Source organism: Pantherophis guttatus, chromosome 3 (assembly GCF_059756535.1).
Source record: "Pantherophis guttatus breed Tessera chromosome 3, ASM5975653v1, whole genome shotgun sequence".
Classification (NCBI taxonomy): Eukaryota; Metazoa; Chordata; class Lepidosauria; order Squamata; family Colubridae; genus Pantherophis; species Pantherophis guttatus.
Window position 1 is genome coordinate 47,296,062 of NC_142065.1, and position 21,156 is coordinate 47,317,217.

A 21,156-nucleotide genomic window follows, 5' to 3' on the forward strand; every position below is an offset into this window, starting at 1 on the left:
TTGTGATTTTTGCCTTCCAGTGAAATGTCTGGTTTTATATGCTCCACTACTTGCTTGTCACCTTTGCTGTCCAAGGAATGTGCAGATTTAAATGTACTGACAAACCAGGATTTGTCATTATGTGCAGAAGGTAAGGCAAACTTGTACTTCTGAATTCTTTGTCTCTTTCTCTTCTGCACATATGCAAGTAATATATCTCTTCCAATAACCACTGTTGATTGAATATGACAAGCTGATATAAATCAAGCTAGCTAACCAATCTCTTACAATCTGATAAAATGTTTTGTGTGATATTGATAAAAAATGATCAATGACAAAGAGACAAAGGGAGTCTATATGAAGTGGTTTAAGTACTAGAAATGCTGAATTATTTCATTTGTCCATTTAATACTAGCTGTAAACACTGGTTTAAGCTGGGCAAGGTTCCAGTCTTTTCTGTCAATACTTTCTTTCACTCCCTGCTGGCAGTGACTTTTTTGGGTCCCGTTAAGTTTCCTATTCTCACATCTTTTACTTCCTGCCAAGAACATATCCTGTGTTTAGGAGCTATCCAAGTCTCAATACCCAAAGCCATGTCCGGTCAGGGATTGGGTGCTCTTGGGGGGATCGCTGTGAAGGAAATTTATTTCTGAATATTCAAAATGTCACTGTAGGCCATTCAAGAGATGCTGTGCCCAACATACGAATTCTATGGTGGAATCCAAGCTCTTTAAATGCCATGGAATGTTAAGCTAGTTGTTGAATTTGCTGGAATTTGGCCCAATTTCCATTATCTTGTGCAGATAATTCTGTATGTTTGCAAGTTACATCTAATAAGATGTTTGTCTGAAAAAGAAGGAAACAATATTGTTTTTGAAAGCTACTTTTCAATAGATGATTTATTTCTTTTTTGTTTTGCTTTTTATGTCCTCCTAATATTTGAATGGTGCTTGTTCCTATTAAGGCATTTGCCAAAGGTCATATTTTTACACATAAGAACCCTGCTAAATGGTAAAGACAGATTTTATTTCATATTTTCTTTTACCATCCATTTTAATGCAAATGCTATTGATTATTTTAAAAGTATTTATTAATGTTTAAAGACTTGATTTTAATCTGGAGAATCAGCAGGTAAATGTTTTTAATAGTGAAATAAATATACTGTCCTTGAGTAATAATTGCACGTGCTCAGAAATGAAGGAGAATTGCCAGGCGGGATTTCCTCCCTAAATAGCATCGTTTTGCCACCCATGGACATGATGCCATCTGTGTGCTGTAGAAATATGACATTGCTAGACCAGCTTTGCTCCTTTTAGATGAAAACATCTTTGCATAAAAAAAGAACAACTAAATATTGAGCATTAATTGCACTAGATTAGAAAGTCTCTGTAAACATAATTGCAAAATATGGATTTGTATCTTTTTCTTCTGCTAGGTATCCGTTAATTATGTTTATGGAATGTTAATGACTGCAAGGAAGTTGAACATCAGATAAAGGGAAATTAAATGTTTATAATTGACCCTGCTCTACATAATGAATCCAGGAAAACAGGAGGAGAGAAGGCCAGATCTGCAGGTAAAATTGCATCTGCTTAGCGCTAATAATTATGTAGCCTCAAAATGATGCAAAACATCTTCAGCATCACCATCATCTTCTTCCTCCTCCCCCTCTTCCTCCTAGCAAAGGAATAATGAGAATTCATCACAACAATTGCAGTCATCTAATTTGATGACTGGTCACGAAAAAGCAACAATAAGAGAAGAAAAAAGAGAAAGAAATCCCAGAAAGACTAATTAAGACAGAACAGGCTTTGTAATAGTACAGAGTATAGTATAGAAGAGATAGTATAGAGGTAATTGTAATAGTGATAGCAATAGTATAGAAGTAATAGCAATAAAATATAGTATAGAGGTAATTGTTCTATAAGGATATAGAAGTGAAGTAATAGTATTAGAAATACAGTGCAGAATATAGGTAATAGGAAGCACTTGCAAACATATTTTTATGCATTACATCTCACAATTTAGAAAAGAAAAACTCTTTGTTTTACAAAATTAAAAGTCTCTCTACTTATAGTGAGAAATAAACAAACCACTTGGTCCAGGATCCAATGCAGTTGCCTCTCTCTTGTATCTGAGTCTAATTGGTTAATGGTTTTGAAAAAGATCCTGAGACACCCATTACTTTCTGAATCTTTTGAAACTATTGTTCATTTTTCCAACAGCAGTCACCTTAAAGGATCTCTGGAAATATTTCCAATATGGAATATATCCTAAAAACACATAAGCCATTAACTCTCATAGGCAAACTCCTTGCTATGTATCAATCATATTGGCATTCTTCAGTGATGGGTTTCAATTTTTTTTACTACCGGTTCTGTGGGCATGGCTTGGTGGACATGGCATGGCTTGGTGGGCGTGGCAGGGGAAGGATACTGCAAAATCCCCATTTCCTCCCGATCAGCTGGGACTTGGGAGGCAGAGAATAGATGGGGGTGGGGCCAGTCAGAATTTTTACTACCGGTTCTCCGAACTACTCAAAATTTCCGCTACCGGTTCTCCAGAACTGGTCAGAACTTGCTGAAACCCACCTCCGGCATTCTTCCTTTACTTCCCCCAATAAATTTTATGTAAATTGCATGGAGTTTTCCAATTCAGACATTTCTAGTCTTGGTGCCCAGCAGAAGTATGGACCAACTCCCTGATGTTTCAGCAGTGGCCATTCAGATTGGGAATTCTGCATGCTGAACTTGCAGAAACTGTCCATTTTGATCATTAGAGGTTGGTCCCAGATTATAAAAAAGGTTCATCAATCAAAATATTTTTTCTTTTTTTTTTTTTATTAAACTTTATTAAGATTTTTTAAAAAAACAAAAACAAAAGAGAAATAAGAAGAAAAAACAAACAAACATTCAAACAATAACATAGAACAACATAAACATAATATAGATTTTCAATTTGTATCGGATGTGCAGTGTTTTAACTATTTACATAGATAATACTTGGTGACATTTTAACTCACTTTTAACCGTTATTTAACACACCTTTAGATCTTTCTTTAATTCTATCATGCAACCACTTGTACCACCTTTCCCACACCATATAGTAAACTGACTTTTCATCATTTAATTCATAGGTTAATTTAGTCATCTCTGCGCACTCGAGTATTTTCTTAATTGTAAGCTCTTCTGGTGGTTGAATTTTCTCTTTCCAATACTGTGCGTATGCCAATCTAGCGGCTGTAATTATATGGATCATTAAATGTGTCATTTCCTTTCTATATGGCTTCTTTATTATTCCCAGGAGGAAAATCTCTAGTGTTAATTCAATATCTTCATCAGTTATTTCATATAACCATCTCCTAATTTTATTCCAGTATCCTTTTGCTTCCAGGCATGTCCACCACATGTGAAAGAAGGTGCCTTGACCATGGCCACATTTCCAACAATTGGGATGTATATTGGGATATATCTTCGCTAGTCTGGCCGGGGCTAGGTACCATCTATGAAACATTTTGTAATGGTTTTCCCTATATGTCACCGCTCTAGTCAATTTAAGATTTCTGTTCCATATTTTTTCTTGAATGTCAACAACACAGTACATTAGCAACAAGAACTATTCTTGTAATAGGAACAATTGGGTAATTTTAGTGAACATATAAGTTAGAGGTCTGGTGTACACTTAGACTAGGACTAGAGTTTTAGAAAAGGACCATACCAATATTTTATTTTCACAAATGTCTTGTAAACACATGTAAGCAGTACTGTATTTATTTCAGTAAAATCAGCCTTGCCCAATTAGGTATCCTTGAGATATGTTAGAATAAAGAGTTGCAAGTTCCATTTAAATTCCATTTAATAGGTTAGAAAGACTGTAGTTGACCAATGAGCAAATCTGGGACTAAACATTAGCTTCATAAACTAATTATAAGAAATATAAAATCTCTTGTAGCAAAGATAGTAATATTTTCCACATTTGAGACCATAGTGATGGTCTCAAATTATTGATAGGCTGGGTGGGGGTGGGGAGATCATTTATTTGTGATTTGGGGGTTTTCTGCTGAGGTGAAAGGATGGGGAATCAAAGCATTTTATTGCTCCAGGTGATTTGTCAGTACATTCATCCTCTTATTATCTTTTTCCTGAAAATTGTACCAATGAATTTCATTAGCACAGACTCAGCATCTTTAGGGCACAAGTGGGGTACCTGGGAGCTTAGGCAGTCCATTTCTGTTTTATAATACAGGATGTAGAAAATTGAGAATAGCTACAAATATGTAAACTGAAGAAGAAAAAGACTGAGCATGCAATAGTTCAGTTTCCTTGTATTTGGCTTATGTGTAGCACATTGTGTTGCAGTTTAGTTAAGCTGCAATGAATAACTGCTCTTTCAACCTAACTCAGCCATCCTCCTCAGCTTCATTTCCCCAGTCTTCCATTTATTTTGTGTTCACTGGGAAACTTCTGCCAGTTCCTTATGAGACAAATTTTTTACTTTGGTGCTTTCTTCTTTGGAATGATTGGGTTGGGAGCATAATGAATTAGGTAGAGCTCATGGGCAGGAAGCAGCAAGAACTGTGCCAGAAACAAGATGGTTGAGTTGAAGTCGTTCAGAACTCTTGTTCCATTTTTGTCTAGCTGCAGGGTCCCCTTTCTTGCTAAATCATGCCAGTGAATTTCAGATAGCACAGATTCCACCTTTTCATCAGTCTAAATTGGCCTGTCCTTTACGAACTCTGTAGAATTAAAGAATGTTCTAGTGATAAAAATATGCAACGAAGACACACAGGAATGGAAATGTGCAACTTTCTTCAACTTCTCAGAAGAGACAGTCATTGTGAAATTTCATGTCTCTCTCTAACTCAGGACTAATTCACAGTGTATTAATGGATAGATATAGAAACATTCAACACATTCTTGCTGATTGTTCCCATTTAGCAGGCTGACTATGTGTTTCCAGTGGAAGATTCAGAGTACAGACGTGTTATTATTCAAAAGAGCACTTTTTTGATCTTAAAAATAGTGTGTACTGCAAAACCTCTCAGGATTTATGTGGCTATCCTATTTTCTGAAGATCATGAGCACCAATGAATGATTACAAATTGAATGTGCCAGATAAATGTTTAGGTAAAATAAAGCTTGACTAGACTGTTAGGAGAAAAACTGTTCAGTTGAAATTACCTCCTCCTCACAGAAATTGCTATCCTACTGGCATATTTTACCAGCTCATTATTCTATAGCTATGCAGTATTTGCTAAGAGCACCTTCAAATTATTCAAAGGTTAACAGGAGATGTTTGAAGGTAGGAATTTTTCCATGTTCAGAAGCTGTTTTTCCTGAAAGAATTTGCAGGCAAATGCTCTTCAGACCAATAAATTCTTCTCTCTCAGACAGTCACTTCCATATGTGAACAAAAATAAGTGAAGAGAACAAAAATAAGTTAAGCAGTCTCTTTCTTAGATTTGAAATCAAAGGTCAGGAAGGTGAGACCGTGCATGCCAATCTGTAACTTTGGCTGAGGGTTTGCAGACAGCTTTCTAAAATCCTTTCTGGCTGAGAGATAAGAGCTGCAGGTCTATGCATTCCAGCTAAAATATTGGCCATGTTTGCAAGAGGCTGGTGGAGACAGACAGCCTTGAGTTCACTTTCAGGCCAATATGTTTTATTTGTTTTCTAAGAATGTCTTAATGAAGTTACACTCTGTGCTGAGGATAAATAGCTGTCAAGCTTGTGCTCTCACATCACATATTGTTCCAAAGCAAAGCTATGTTTTTATACAGCAAATATGAATCTATTATTTATTTGGCATATTTAAATTACCATGCTAACGTAGTACTCTAATAATATATGGAGGTGTGTTTAGTAGGGTTTAAACACTACAATAAAACATGGTTTATTTTGTCAGGGATATGTTACTGGGTTCCTCAGGCTTCCAGCAAAGGCATTAGGAAAAGATTGATAAATTTTATTTTGATTTTTTATAAGCCAAGTTTGCATTTACCAAGCCAGGATTAAATCTATTATAACTTATGCATTATGAAAATGACTTGTTATATAAAATGGGTGTATTTATATTCTATTTTTTCTTCAGCAATAAAAGATTCCTTCCTCCCTCCCTCCCTCCCTCCCTCCCTTCTTTCCTTCCTTCTTAGCCCTGATTGGTTTATAAGAAAGTACCGTGTTTCCCCCAAAATAAGAGCCAGTCTTATTTTCTTTTGACCCCCCAAAAAACAGCTGGTGCTTCTTTTTGGGGGGGCTGTCTAATTACTGACTCACCTCATGGCGGTGGCACTGAGAGCCCCGCCCAGCAGGATCCCGCTACAAGCCCACTTCTGCGGCCACTTGTGCCACTCACATGCATCGCCCCCGGCCTCCATTTCACCTTCAGAGCCTTCCAGAAAGTCCTCTGCATCTGAGAAATGGGCTCCAGATTGCCACACATGGCACCCCCCACTCCAGCCTCCATTTCACTGTCAGAGCTTTCTGGGAAGCCCTCTGCAGCCAATAACAGAGCTCCGTTATCAGCTACAGAGGGCTTTCTGGAAGACTCTGACAGTGAAACAGAGGCCAGGGGAGACACGTGTGTCAATCTGGACCTTGTTTCTTGGCTGTAGAGGGCTTTCTGGCAGACCCCTGATGGTGAAACGGAAGTGACCCGCACAAGCAGTGGCAAGTGGCCACAGAAGAAGTAGGCCTGCAAGGCGAGGCAGGTGTTGGGTTATACGAGGCCTGATAAGTAGAGCAGGTCCACCTCCCCTATCCCCACCCTAATGTAATTTTTACTTGTGTACCTCACCCCACCCCCTGCATCTTGGGGTGGGCGGGATCTTAATTAGGGCTTAATTTGGGGGTAGGGCTTGTATTGGGTGCACATGTAAAATTAATCTAGGACTTACTTTTGGGGTAGGTCATATTTTTGGGGGAACAGTAGTTTTAAAAACAGTCTTAAATAAACAGATTTTTAAAACAAACATGAAATTATTTAAATTATTTCAGTTTTTATGGCTGCTCCTCACAGATTCTTGTGGATGGCTAAATATCAAAATCACAATTTAAACACTCACTCTCCCTCCCTTTCTCCCTCCCTCTCTCTCTCTTTCTCTTTCACACACACATGCACACACAGAAACAGACACATAGAGAGAATGAATGAGGGAGAGCCAAAGGCAATCTGTACCTGAAGGAGCTGTCTGGGCTTCTAAAAATAAACAGTGTGAGAGCCAACCAAACATCTCTTGGGAGAAACCTATCACTGGAACATCATTGCACCATTGCTGAGATAAAGCATTAATTGGAGGGAAGGGTAAAAAGATTTCTTAAATATCAGAGTCTAGTATAGTGATTAATGTGTTAGATGAAGATTGGGAACTCAGGTTCAAGTCCATTCTGAACCATGGAAGCTCATTGGCTGACTTTAGGCCAATCTCACATTCCCAATTTCTCACATTATTGTTTATGTAAAGAAACAACAAAAGAAAAATCAGGAGGGACTGCTTTATATGCCACTATGAGCCCCTGGAGAAAAGATAGCACATGAATCAAATAAATAATCAATAATTCATGTGTAAAAAAGTAAGACAGAGGTAAGCTTGGAAACGGCCCATATTCCTCCAGCTAGACCTGAGATATCTAAGGCTTCAGATTGAAAGATAAAAATATTTTGGAGTGGGCATGCACGGCACACCTGACATCATCTCCTGAAAGAAGCTGCACCTTTCCCTGAGCTTGCATGGTAACCACACAGACTCAGGAAGATGCCCATTTGGTCTAAGGAGGTGCTCTCAGAGTGTAGGTGCCTCCTCTGAAGCATCTTGGCACATCTGGTCTGAGTTTCCTTAAACTCAAATGGGTATTTCTTGGAATCATGCATCTCTCATGCAAATCCAGGAACAGAAACTTTTTTCCCCAAAAGACACCAATATGTGTAGTATGTCTAAGATGAGGATTATTTTGTCTTCTGATCTGAAGTGCTACATATCCCTAACACAGAGTATGTGTGTACACATACATACATACATACATACATACATACATACATACATAGTGGTACTTGGTATTAATTGTTAATAGGTTCCAGGTGGCACAATGAATATAAAAAACAATGCATACCAAACAAATTTTCCCCATAAGGAATAATTTAGTGAATCAATAAGTTTCAAAACTGTTGAGTACCACTGTTTTGGTACTCAACTGTTACCAAAGGTACCCCCCCCTCTCTCTCTCTGTGTGTGTGTGTGTGTGTGTGTGTGTGTGTGTGTGTATTTTGTGTCAAGTCAACATGGAATATCTTCCATTTGTATCCCTCTCCCCTTGGTTTTTTTTTTCCTGCCACAGAAAATCCATCATGGACAAAAAAGAATGGCTGGCTTTGCATTTTGTACTAAATTATGGTTTACGGAGTAAGTCATCGTTTGCTGGATACAGAGCCTGAGTGTGTTTTAAAGGGAATTGGATTACCAATATGTAGATGAAATTTGCTGTATCTGTCCCTGGCATTAAGGTGAGCTGTGACATATTGAACAGATGTGTAGTTGTGATAATGGACTGGAAGAGAGTCATAAATAGAGGTTGACCCTCAATAAGGTAGAAGCATTATGACCTCAATAAGATGGAAGCAGTTCATGGATTCTGGAATTGGGCAAGACTATCTCTGTAGACTCCTCTTTATTCTGTACTCCCTGTAAGAACAGGTATCAAATGAAGCTGAAGTATAGTTATAATTGATCCACTACTACAATACCTCCTAGACATAGATTTCATGGCCCCAATAATTATATTCCTAGTGAGATTGTTGCAATGTATCTCATGCAGCTGGTACAGAATAGCAAGACTGACTGGCATATCCATAAGAGATCATATAAGTGCATCAGCTACCTCTATGCAGCGCACTGAGATCCAACCAGTATGACACATTCTACACATGAGCCAGAGTCTTCTCTGACTTGTGGCATCCTGACTTTGAAATGCCTCTCCCCAGAGCTTTGCTTTTTCAGTACCTAATGAAAATCAGACCTTTTATTTAGCATTTGGATCTTAACAGCCACAGGCTAGCTGTGATCTATTGTTGCTTATGAAAATGTGTCCTTTCTAGTATTATCACTTATTTTATTCATTCAAACTATGATTTACTTTTATTGTTCTTGTATTTTTTATGTGCCTGATAAACTGCCATCTATCCTGAGATCCTTAGGGTAATGAGTGGGCTATGAATATTTAACAATTGATTAATAGCTATGGCCTCGTAATACTTCAGCAATATAGTAGCCTTGTGTGTGCCTAACTTAAGATACCTGTTTTATTTCTGGTTGTTTTTTGACTGATTGAAACTGGCAGATGTAATAATAAAGTAGTGGACCTTTAGAAGCAAGTCATCAAAAGGTATCCTGGATTCTACACATGCTGGTCAGGCCAGCCAATTTATTTTTCATTCCAATCCAGGGGTGGCCTCCACCTCTGAAGAAGAATTAAGTACATTTTCCAATTAATGTGAACCACATTTTTCTCTATGTGAAAATGATTATTATAATAACCTGTTTCACAGACAAGATATGCAATAAAGCACTTTACTTGCCTACAGAAAAGCAATTTAATAATTACTATCTTCTTTCATCTGGGATTCTAAGATTCATCACACTTCTTTCTGAGTGTCAAAATAGCAAAGCAAAGGCTTTTATAAATCTTTCGTAACTAGTTCAAAAAGGAATATAGGTATCCAAATCTCAAAATAAGCGAAAAGCAAATAGTGAGAGTTAATGTGGGGCAGATTGCTTGGAATGACACTGCTACTTTTTGCATTTTGTACATTCACACAAATCTGTAAGGAATCAATGGCCATGTACTGTTTAAGAGTAGACCGTAAGTATGACCTCTGCCTGAATGTAGTTCCTATATTGCCTTGAGTAGTCCACTCATATTGCCTTGCCTATTTTAAACAGATATAAAATGGACTCTACAAGCAACTGTGGTGCCAAGTCAATTTGTTGCTTGGCGCTATTGTTTATATCTGTTCTCAGACCTTTGAAACCTGGCATTAGCTGATGTAAATTTGTCCGCATTGCAGTTTGTTGTCATTCCAGATTTGGGGAGTAGATAAGCTACACATTTTTTTTAAAAAAGGAAAGATTCTGCCAAATGTGTTTAGCTTTTGTACCATGCCAAATACTTGGGAGGTTGAGCCAAACTCTGTACCGTATAAGATATCAAGTCTTCCCGCCAATTGGGAGCATTTTGGTTTAGCTGAAGTGGTTTTCTCTTAGAGGAAGAAAGAGAGAATCCTCCTAAAACTGACAGGAGGAAATGTTGGAGGTGTCCTTGGCCACCTCCTGAGTCCACATTCCAATCTGGAAATATTTTTGTATACTTAACCCAGATCTAGTCTCATTCTGTCAACAGTGGCCAAACAGGTGTGGTGATCATGCTGCAATTATTACAGTAAGATACAAATTCAGTGTAAGATAGCAGAAATTCTTCAGGGAGCCAGTAATTTATAGCCCAGGCCTCATGGTGTGAAAACATTAATTTAATCCCACTACCCTCATTTTGGTTTGATTGTAAAATTCAATCTGTGTTGCATGTATTGCAACGTGGGATAATTTCTTTAACAATGGCTCAATCAGTAGACAACAGTGGCTGGTTCACAGAGCTCACTAACCCTCAGACCACATTATGGAATAACATGATCCATGAGCCCAGTGTCAGTCTAGCCTGATTACATAGCTAGTTAGTAGGTCATACTTCACCCTAAATCAAAAGTGCTTTGTTTTAGTGTCTTATAAAAAGCAGGCCTAGGAATGTAATCAGGTTGTTAGGAATTAATTCTCCTCAAATTCAGTAGATCTTTTCTCAATTTCCTTAGGATGCTAGTTCAAATACCCATGCATTGTGTTTGTACTGTAGGCTTAATTGATTTGTGGCAGGGTTAGCATATGGACTTTGTAATTTAGCCAGGACTGAGATTAAAAAGAGGTACAAGGGGTGTTTGCTACAAATAAATTGGGATTAACTTCATTCTTGTTTATCTTTATATGCCAGTTGAAGGTTGATTTGTCTGGGTGCCCAGCTTCCAGGAATTCCTTAGGATATTTGGACTTGGCTTGGCCTAGGATACTTACAGTTTCCTAGTTGAAACTATGATTAAGTCTGTTCATGAAATTAAGGAGTTTGTTATGAATACCAATTAGCAATCAAAACTTGATGAATATCATTCAAAAGAGACAATCAAAAAACCAAAAAGAAAACAAAAATGCCAAAACATCACCTCACCAGAAATCAACACCCAGATGAGCAGAGATTAACCCCAAGATTAACATTAGACCAACAATCATGAAGCAAATAATATGCCAATCAAAGACCTACCAACTCAGACAAACAAGCTAATGCTAAACAACAGTCCAATCAAGGAACCACCAAGACTACTCCCATCAGCACTGAAGCCACTAATGTATAAAATGGAGTAAACTTCCCTTCCTACTAGCACTGATGATGTTACCTTGTTTGGTAATGAGACATCCGGAAAAAAAAAAAACCCAAGCTCAAAGAGCACCAAGGAGCCCAACCCTGAGCTACAATATTCTCTTCTACCAAATTTTTTTAAACTATAACAAGTTTAGATTTTGTCAGGTTATTGCCTTGTGATAAGCTTTACTGTAGTTCGTTAGCCATTGCAAGTAATGATTAAAACAGTAATTTAGCACTTAAAACAACCTATATCTGCTAGATTTTCTACACAGCTAACAACAAAAACAAAAGCTTTGCTAGCCTATGGCTCTGAATCAAATGGTCTCTGATTTTTAAAAAAATGCCCCACTGCTTCTAACAGAAAATATATCAAGATTTTAACTCCATAAAATTAAACTCTGGAGATTTCACCATGGAAGACTTGCAGCCTGCAGCAAGAACTCTTCCAAAAAGTTTTCAGATGAATTAATTTGCCTTTTACAATGGTTGGATTGTGTCTGTGACTTCAGACCCATGGAGGAAACAAGTTTGCTGTTTGGCTGAAAATAAATGTCAAAATAATTTTAGCAATGTGTTCTTTAAAAACCAGCCCTATTTCAATTGATACCAGGGTTTCTTGAGCTGAATAGCTTATAAACAACCATCCAGAATAACAGGGGCAGCAAGGACGGATTATTACCAGGCTTTGTTTCACATGCTGTGTGTAGGATGGGTGATTTTTGACTTGCAAATCATCATTTGACTTTTGACAGAATAAGGAGAGAGAATATACAGTCAAGAGCCAGTTTGATGCAGTTGCTAAGGCATCAACTTAAAAACCAGAAACTGTGAGTTCTAGTCCTGCCTTTGGCACAAAATTAACTGAGTGACCTTGGGCCAGTCACCTTCCCTCAGCCCTAGGAAGGAGACAATGGCAAACCACTTCTGAAAAACCTTACTAAAAAACCGACGGGGTCTCCAAGAACTGGGCATGATTGAACAAAAGTAGAAGAAAAAAACAGGGAGAGGTAATATATTGTACCACTTCTGTATTGGGTAATAACTAGGAAACCTGAGAATTGCAGATTTGTGATTAATGTATCTGGCGGGGGACACAATGCCTCACCGGTTAAAGATGCTAACTTTGTCAGCTTGAAAGCTGACAGCCTACCTTTGAGACCTGAGCCTCATGCAACTGGGTAAGTTCCATTACTTGTCCCAGTTCCTGTCTACTTAATAATTTGAAAGCATGTAAATGCAGGTAAATAAATAGGTACTAGTTTGGTGGGAAGATAACAGTGTTCCGTGCACCTTGGCATATAGTCATGCTGGCTTCATGACCACAGACAAAATCTTCAGACAATGCTGGCTCCATCAGCTAAGAAATGAGCATTGCTCCCTGGAGTCAGAAATGACTGGACAGGGGAAGTCTTTACCTTTATCTTTAGTGTACCTAGAAATGTATACTTACCTTCAATACCATGTTTTAATAAATTACATTAGAGGGAAATGCATTTCTATAGGAAGGGAAATCCTATGTACACAAACAGAATTTTTGATGTCAGTGGATAAACAGGAAAATGCCTCCTTCAGAATTCATCACTCAACCTAAATGGGTTGGCAATTATATGGAAGGGTTGGTATGCATAATCCTACAGATTATGGGAGCAATTTGATCACTGGAATTAAAATAATTTAAACATGCCACGAAACTGTGGCTGCCATAAAATAAACATCCGACATTTTCAACTGAATGATGAGTTAGGAAAGAGATTAATACGAAATACACATTTCATATTCTCATTATTATAGCTACTTGGATTTACTGGAAGAATGTGGCATTCATTTGCCAAAGAGATATCTATATCTGATGCTATTAGATCAGTTATCATACTAGATGATGTGAATTTTCTCCCAAAGAGAAATTGTTGTCATGGAATACAAATACTGGTAATTTTTTTTTTCTGAAGCAAGCAAAAACTCAAGGGCTAAATCTCTCTGCTGTAATCTTGGCACCCAAAATGCAATACAGACACTTGTACATAGCATTACATTGAATATATATAGGGAAAGAGATGTATTTCTACATATATCACAAAGAACTTGCTATTGTGAATTGCACTGACTCTGATGACTCACCGCCAAGTTTATGTTTGCATAGGATTTTCTTCTAGGTCCCAAGAGAAACATGTGTAAAGGCCTGGCCCACACAGTGCGATCAGCACAGAGGATGCAAATTGTTCAACACTTCATATAAATTTGACTATTATTGCTTCTTTTAGGTAATATACTTTCTTCCAATACCCAGTGATGAAATATTGCACTTTTGGATTGGCATAAATGATTCATAGCTAGGATAAATATTTTCAAAACTGAAAATATTGATATGAAGACCTTTATTACAAGCGGAGTTGAGGAAATTCTACCTTGCTTTTGAAAGTTTATGTTTTATCAGCAACTTGTGAAATTGAGCATTTTGAACAGCACTGCAAACTCTAGATTTATTTGCTAACCGAAGCATAGTATAAAATAGAGCTGGTCAAAATGTCCATAGAACATATACACTGCCATATAATATATAAATTCTGTACATGAAAGTAGATGCAGAGATTAATAAATTTCAAAATAAACCCTCCAGATTTGCTGGTGCTGTTAGACATACTTAGAAGTGGATGTAGTAGGAACAGCAGAGTACGTTTTTACCAATGCAGCATTCTGAGAACAGGAATATGGAATCAATTCAGAATTGTTCTGTGTTGCCAGAGTTTAGACCTTGCACTACCACTAGCTTGAATCAAAAAAAGCTTTTGTAGGTGCAGAGAGGTGTTAGTCAAATAAGAGGAGGAGTTCAGTCGCGCCTTTTCCATCTAACACATTTTATTAAAAGGCATAAGCTTTTGTGAGCCAAACCTGATATCATCAGATGAGTCTTATGCCTTTTAGTAAAATGTATTTAAAAAGGTGCTACCAGACATCTTTTGTTTTTTGACTTTCAGTTAGATGGAAAGTCTGGCAAATCGGTGTCTATCACTCCCTATGCAGAACTTTCTTGCTGGTATGATATATCAGGAACTTATTGTTTCCAGAAAGCAGAAAAGTTTAGATGATGATGATAATGATATGTTTATATCATATGTGCATTGCATCTTTAATGCAGATGTATGTTACAGGTAGCCATCAGTTTACATTAACTTTCATTACTGATAGTTCAAAGTTATAGTTTCCTTGGGAAAAAAATGATTTATTATATGTACTAATGACCATTGCACCATTCCTGCATTCACACATAATTGCAATTCAGGTGCTTTGCAACCGGCTTGTATTTATGAGCAGTTGTAGCATCCTGCAATCACATTATATAATTTGTGACCATTTTTGCCAATATCTGGCAAAAAAACCCACTCATTGGACAAGATGGATTCATTTAATGACCTCATGATTCACTTGATTACTCTGTAATTTTCTTAACAACCTCTGTAAAAATTGGATCATAAAATTGGATCCAACTTGATTTAGAACTATAACCTGCAAATTAAATTCCAGTCCCAATTATGACCATAAGTTGAAGAATGCCTGGCTTCAGGACATCATGTTGCAACATCTTTTGCTTTAAAAGTTCTGTTAGATCCTTTTGCAGAAAATGTGGGGTTAATAGAACATTAATAGAACATTAAGGACAAAAAGACATTAGTGTCATCCAGTTCCTTTCTGTGGATCTCAGGCAGTTCTATCCTCCACAAAGACATAAAATCAGGGCTGCTTGAGTAACAATATATTCTGGTTTAATTTAGTACATTAATTATGTGGCATCAAATAAATGTCAACTCTTAGCAGCCTCACAGATAGATTTTCTACATGATTCTCTCTCCCTAACCTGGTCTTTCACATCTTCCAATTGTGTACTCATCACCATTTTAACTTAGTCCATCCATCCTCTTCCTATACTGCCTCTTCATAGTCCAAAGTGTTAAGGCGGAATATCATTGCTTGCACAATTCTGAACTTTATAGGTATGCACACACGTGGTATCTAAATATCCTTTATAAGGCCTTCATAGCTGTTCTACCAAGTGCTTATCTGTGGTGTATTTTGTGACTGCTTGTTCCTTTACAATTAATGGTTGGTCCTAAAAGGCAGAAGTTATCAGCTGCTTCAATATCCTCACTGTCAATTTTAAAGCTGATTGCTTAGCTGTTGTCATTAGCATGGTCTTCTTTCTATTTAATTTTAGTTCCACTGTTTCAGGGTGCTCTTTGACTTTTCTTATCACAGCTTACAGATCACAGCTTTGCATGTTTGGCTATCAGCGTAGCTTGGTCTATTAATATTTCTTCCTCCAGTTTTAAAACTATGCTCATCTTTCGAGCCAGCTTCTCTTAATATATGTTCAACATACAAGTTGAATAAATAACGGGAGAATATGCAGCCTTGTCTCACTCAGTTTAGTACATGCTGTTTTCTTAATAATTAAGGAAGCAATTCAATGGTCCTAGGATAACATCCATGAACAGGAAAAAAAACCAACCATGCATCTGATTTCCCTCTCTGAGGCTGGCAAACACGGAGGCGTTCTTGAATCCTCTCCCCCAAATCTCTGGGTCCACCTGATGGGAAAGGTCAGAAAAGAGAATGTGATAGGATTTGAATGGACGAAGGGTGGAAGTTTATGTTCAAAGTCTTCTACAATACTTCTGATCAGAGGGATTGTTCCTTCCCACACTTTCACCTACAGTTTGTTACAAAATAGGATGATAGACTTCCTTGGGTGCTGCTGTTAAAACAATCCAGTAGAACAACGTATTAATCATTCTACTGCATGTTATTAGTTGTGTAAAAAGGCATCTGTTTGACACTGTTGATTGTTTAAGCTCATAGTAAAGTAATCCAATTACTGTTTATCAAATATGTAATTACAGCTGCTGCACTTATTTGGGAGTGAGGCTTATTAAATACAGTAAGACTTGCTTCAGACATTATTATCATGAAAAGAGTTGCACAATAAAGCTACAATCCTCTACACACAGCAGAAAAGTACAGTTTATTTATTATTTATTTATTTATTAATCAAATTTCTATACCGCCCTACTCCCGAAGGACTCAGGGCGGTGAACAGCCAAGATAAAATACAGACAATACAAATATTAAAAATCCCTTAAAATTATTAAATATTTCGGCTGAAACACAGATTAAAACACCCAATTTATAAAATCACGAATTAAAAAATTTAAAATTTAAGAATTTAAAAGAGGGGAGTTAGGCCAGGCCAGCTTGCTGAAATAGAAAAGTTGGGAAATTGTTCAACAAATAAGAAAACTTATTTCTTACAAGGCATGTGTAGGATGGCAGCCATGACATGATCAACCTTTTCCTTAAAAAAAAAAAAAAAATCACTCACAGTTTTTAAAGTATATCACTGAATTAGATTGAGAGTATTTTGCATATCCTCAAAGTTGACAACTGTTTTTGAAATTACAAAAAACTTATTCAAGCTAAAAACTTAAAACTAAAAATGTGCTAAAGAACTTAATCTTATTCATACATAAGATATCTCTCACTTGCTTGTTCCTCACTTCCTCAATCTATTGCCTTAAAATCGGTGTATGAAAATCTTCTTTGTGCTTCCTCTTCTGCATTTAGTTTATACATTCTCTAGAATAACACTCTGACATATTTTGTTGAAATTCTTCAAAGATGTTTAAATGTATTACTTAATGTTAGATTTCTGTCCTCTGCTTGAGCATTTAATCAGCTTTAATCATATGGTTTCTATCAATAAGATAAAATTCCAGGTTTGTATTTGACAGAGCTCACTATTTACTCTTTGTGAATATTACGGAGCATTCTTAGTTTGCAGTAGCACAGCTAGAGGGCTGCCTCCTATTATAATACTAAGGAAACACGAAGGGGTGGTGAGAGAGAGGCGAGTAAATGGGTGTGTTTGTATTTATATATAACTGACCCAACCTGCAGTTTCAGATTTCAGATCTAGCTTATCACCCTGCCAGTTCCTTCCAGCCTTTGGATATTCCTCTGCCTTTTTGCTGACGGATCTGCTAGGGTGAAGAAAGGAGCTGTTACAGCTTCTTTTTCTCTTTGCCTCCTCCTCCACCTTCTTTCTTTTAAGTTCTTTGGTGAAAGTTCCCAACGGTCTTTTTCCAGTCTTCACCTTTGAGTCGTCAGTCGTGATAACAGGGATTTAACAACGACAACACAAGATCTTGTACCCAAAGTACGGAGGGATGCTGCTCACTTTACTTGAAGGTAAAACTAGATGTTCCAGTTGAGCACTTATTCTAACCTGCTTTCTAGCTTTACAAATGTTGTGATAATCATTTCTCTGGATTGAGATATAGGACTGGCAGTTTTAGTGTGTTTCCAATTAATATTTAAAACAGACTTATCCAGGTTGATATAAAGTCTAGAAATTGTAGAGAGCATGGGAATGGAGGAAGCTGACTCCAAATACTTTTGTGTAAGATTATGAGAAATTAAATTACAGATGTGTTAAATTTATGATGCATGTGCTAAGACTTGAATCTTAATACACACACATACCCATTTCGTCTAGAATCTTCAATATTATCTAGAGATAATATTGTTCCAAAATGGAATTTATGCTCAAGTTAGAAGTTAGTATCTGATTTCAAAGCTACAATTCTGTTTTATTCACTGTATAAATACTATGTACCTTGCATGATATAAATGCCAGTTTGGTGCAAATTATAAGATTATATATCTTGGTTTTGCAACACCTGGAACTGATTCCATGTGTTGTTTGTACAGTAGCTTGAAATGTGTGTGTTGTTCTGTGTAGGTGTAGACAATCCCTACCCAACCCTTAGTTTGAGAGGGAGTGCCCCTTGATAGAGCTAAAACATCAGACATCGAAAAGGAAGGAAGGAAGGAAGGAAGGAAGGAAGGAAGGAAGGAAGGAAGGAAGGAAGGAAGGAAGGAAGGAAGGGCATAAAATGATGTGGCTATTTTTAAGGAATGTATGTGCTAGTGATTACAGGTGGTCCTCAGGTTACCACAGCAATTGGGACCAGAATTTCTGTTGCCAAGCAATTTGGCTATGTAGTGCAATGTCATGTGATCACTTAGCGACAGCAATCCTAGCAGTCATATCCCCAGGACCATGTAGGTTTTTAAGTGAGAAGACATGGGAATCCCAAGCAAGCAGCCAGCCAGTGACAGCCATCAGTGAGAGCTGCAGGCATCGGGAGAAGGGATATTGCAGGCAGGCAGAATGCAGGCAGGTGCGTGAGGTGCTGCAAGCAGGTGCTCCAAAATGTGGGCAGATATGCAAGAGTTGCAGGGGGCTAGGGGGATTCTGTGAACTGTGCTCCTAAGCACAGGAAGGCATTGCTGGGGGGCAGGTGGGCAAAAACACAGGGAAAACTGAAACAACTTCCAACTTCCTGCTGACTTTGCTTGAGGGAAGCCAGCAAGGAATATTGGACATTGTAATCATGTGATTATGAGGATGTTGTGATAGCTAGAACTCCAAGGTTATAAGTTCTCCTTGTTCAGTGCCATTGTAATTTTGAACAGTTGTTGAGAGCTACTAGTTATGTATGTGTGTATTTGTCTAAGGACCCTGCTGCCCTCCGGAAGTTAGAGAATTTTAATTTCAATCAACTCCCAAGTCAGAGGTGATGGAAGTTGCATGGCATTTTGAGGTGTGGGACACAAATTCTTAATCACTGGCTAGAGAGACTCAGAATGAATTTTGGAAGAAACTTTCTAGGGGGAAAATGAAGCCACTCCAGAATTTACTCTTAAAGGTCAGATTGCTACTGGTAGGATTAGATTGCAGTGGGTTTAGATTAAATGCCTATGGTAGCCTGATTACAGTTATCATGATATCTCATATTCTCTCTCCCTCTTTCTCCCTCTCTCTCTGTCTCTCCGTCCCTCCATCCCTCCCTCCATCCTTCCCTTCCTCCCTCTCCACAATCTGTCCAAATTATCAGCATATAGAACTTGATAGAATACCAGAGTCTACTTGCAATAGTGCCAGGCTGATCAGGAAATAGATCTCAAAGCTCGTTGCTATGTTCTATAGGTAACTTTTGGTGTTTGGGAGACAATTTGTTTTATGGTCATACATTGTGGCCATGTACATATACAAATTTACACTTTAATCTGAATATAATGTTTGTCAGCTTTATGAAAAATTTTAATGATTGGCTTACTTGATAATATATTACCAAGTCGAAGCTTTATTTTTGTGGCATCCTTGAGGTCCTCCTATTTAATAACTTGGTTATCTATTATGGTTGCTTATTACATTAAAAAAAATACTAATTCTATATATGGTCAGCAGTGGTGTAACAGAATATTGGTCTCAAATCCAAACTGGGACTCAGCTATGGAATTTAATTGCATTATTGCATCATTCTAGGCCAAATGTGGTTTGTTTGCTTTTGACTTGGTGAATTGTGCAAACCCAGGCATTGTGGCTTGTAAACTCTAGTTTATAGCTTAGCATATTGAGCTAGTAATCAGCGCACTTAAATAAAACTTGGCTCAGTGTAGCGTGTGAGTTCAGTACGTCATAGTATTATTTTTTGGGAGGGTACGTCCCTTATTTTTTTTACAATTATATACAAATTCTAAAATTCTATAAAAATGAATTATTTTTCTATAAGGAAAGTCTTCAAACATTGCCATTTAGAAAGTATTAGTGTAGAAGATTTATACAACCTAATCAGCTTGTTGCGATATATTCTATAACCAATAGTGGTGATTTTCAGATAATCACATTTGGTCCCTGAATGTGGTCATGTTTAAGACAGTATTTCCGATATCAGTGATTCACAATCAGATCTACATCAAAGTTCAGAAAACTTTGCATAAGAATGGTTGTATCTTTGACTTTCATACTTAAATTCAGTACAAGTTTGCTCTCTCAAGTTTCAGTTTACATAAGATGGTCGAATATGTGCATGCCAAATCTGATCAGAAATTTCTATATAATTTTGTATAAATTAATGTATATATTTTAATCAGTTCCCCAATAGAGGTTGGCAAGGGGTTCAGTTTTGTGTGCAGTATCCAATTTATGTAAATATAATTTGGAATACATTTTAATAAGAAGACCGGTTATCTATAAAGATAACAATTTTGATCCATGAGAAAAAGATCTTAAAACTTCTGATGGATAATATATTGAAGACAATCCAATACAAGATCCCACAGCACTGAACAATCTTTTGTTTTCTTCAACATTTGAACTAATCCAAAGATAAAAATGATCCTGAGAAACGGTACGTGCTTTGCCATTATAACCACATCGTACCTTTCCATACCACTTAATTGTACCCCATTGCATCTGTTGTTCTCATACTAATGCAGAATTACTTTATAATGAGAACACTATGTGAATTGACAGTTGCTGAGAGTCACTTAGAAGATACAGCTGCAGTGAGACGAAAGTACATTTATTTATTTTATTTATTTATTTATTTGTCAGATTTATATGCCGCCCTTCTCCCGTAGGACTCAGGGTGGCTCATAACAATAAAACAACCTGACAATAGATAAAAATTAAATAATATTAAAAACCAATTTAAAATCCCCAAATCCCCAAGTTAAAATCCACGGCAGATCAGGGAAGCTGCTGAAAGAGCCATGTCTTTAGGTCGGTGCGGAAGGTGCGGAGGTTGGGGGCCGTCTGGAGCCTGGTGGGCAACCCATTCCAGAGGGTCGGTACGACCACAGAGAACACCCTCATCCTGGG

The 21,156-nt window shown here is 37.3% G+C and overlaps 1 protein-coding gene across 14 annotated transcripts in view; it reads left to right on the forward strand.

Annotated features, from left to right (window-relative positions):
• The window catches only part of PLEKHA6 (pleckstrin homology domain containing A6), a 199,549-nt gene that overhangs the window by 51,607 nt on the left and 126,786 nt on the right, over positions 1-21,156 (forward strand). For 12 of the 14 annotated variants that reach the window (XM_087889481.1, XM_087889483.1, XM_087889484.1 and 9 more), the window contains exon 1: positions 17,260-17,675. The exons of the other annotated variants lie outside the window; for them this stretch is intronic. The gene's annotated coding sequence lies outside the window, so the exon portion shown is untranslated. Of the gene's footprint in view, positions 1-17,259; positions 17,676-21,156 lie in introns of those variants that run through there. 14 annotated transcript variants of the gene reach the window in all.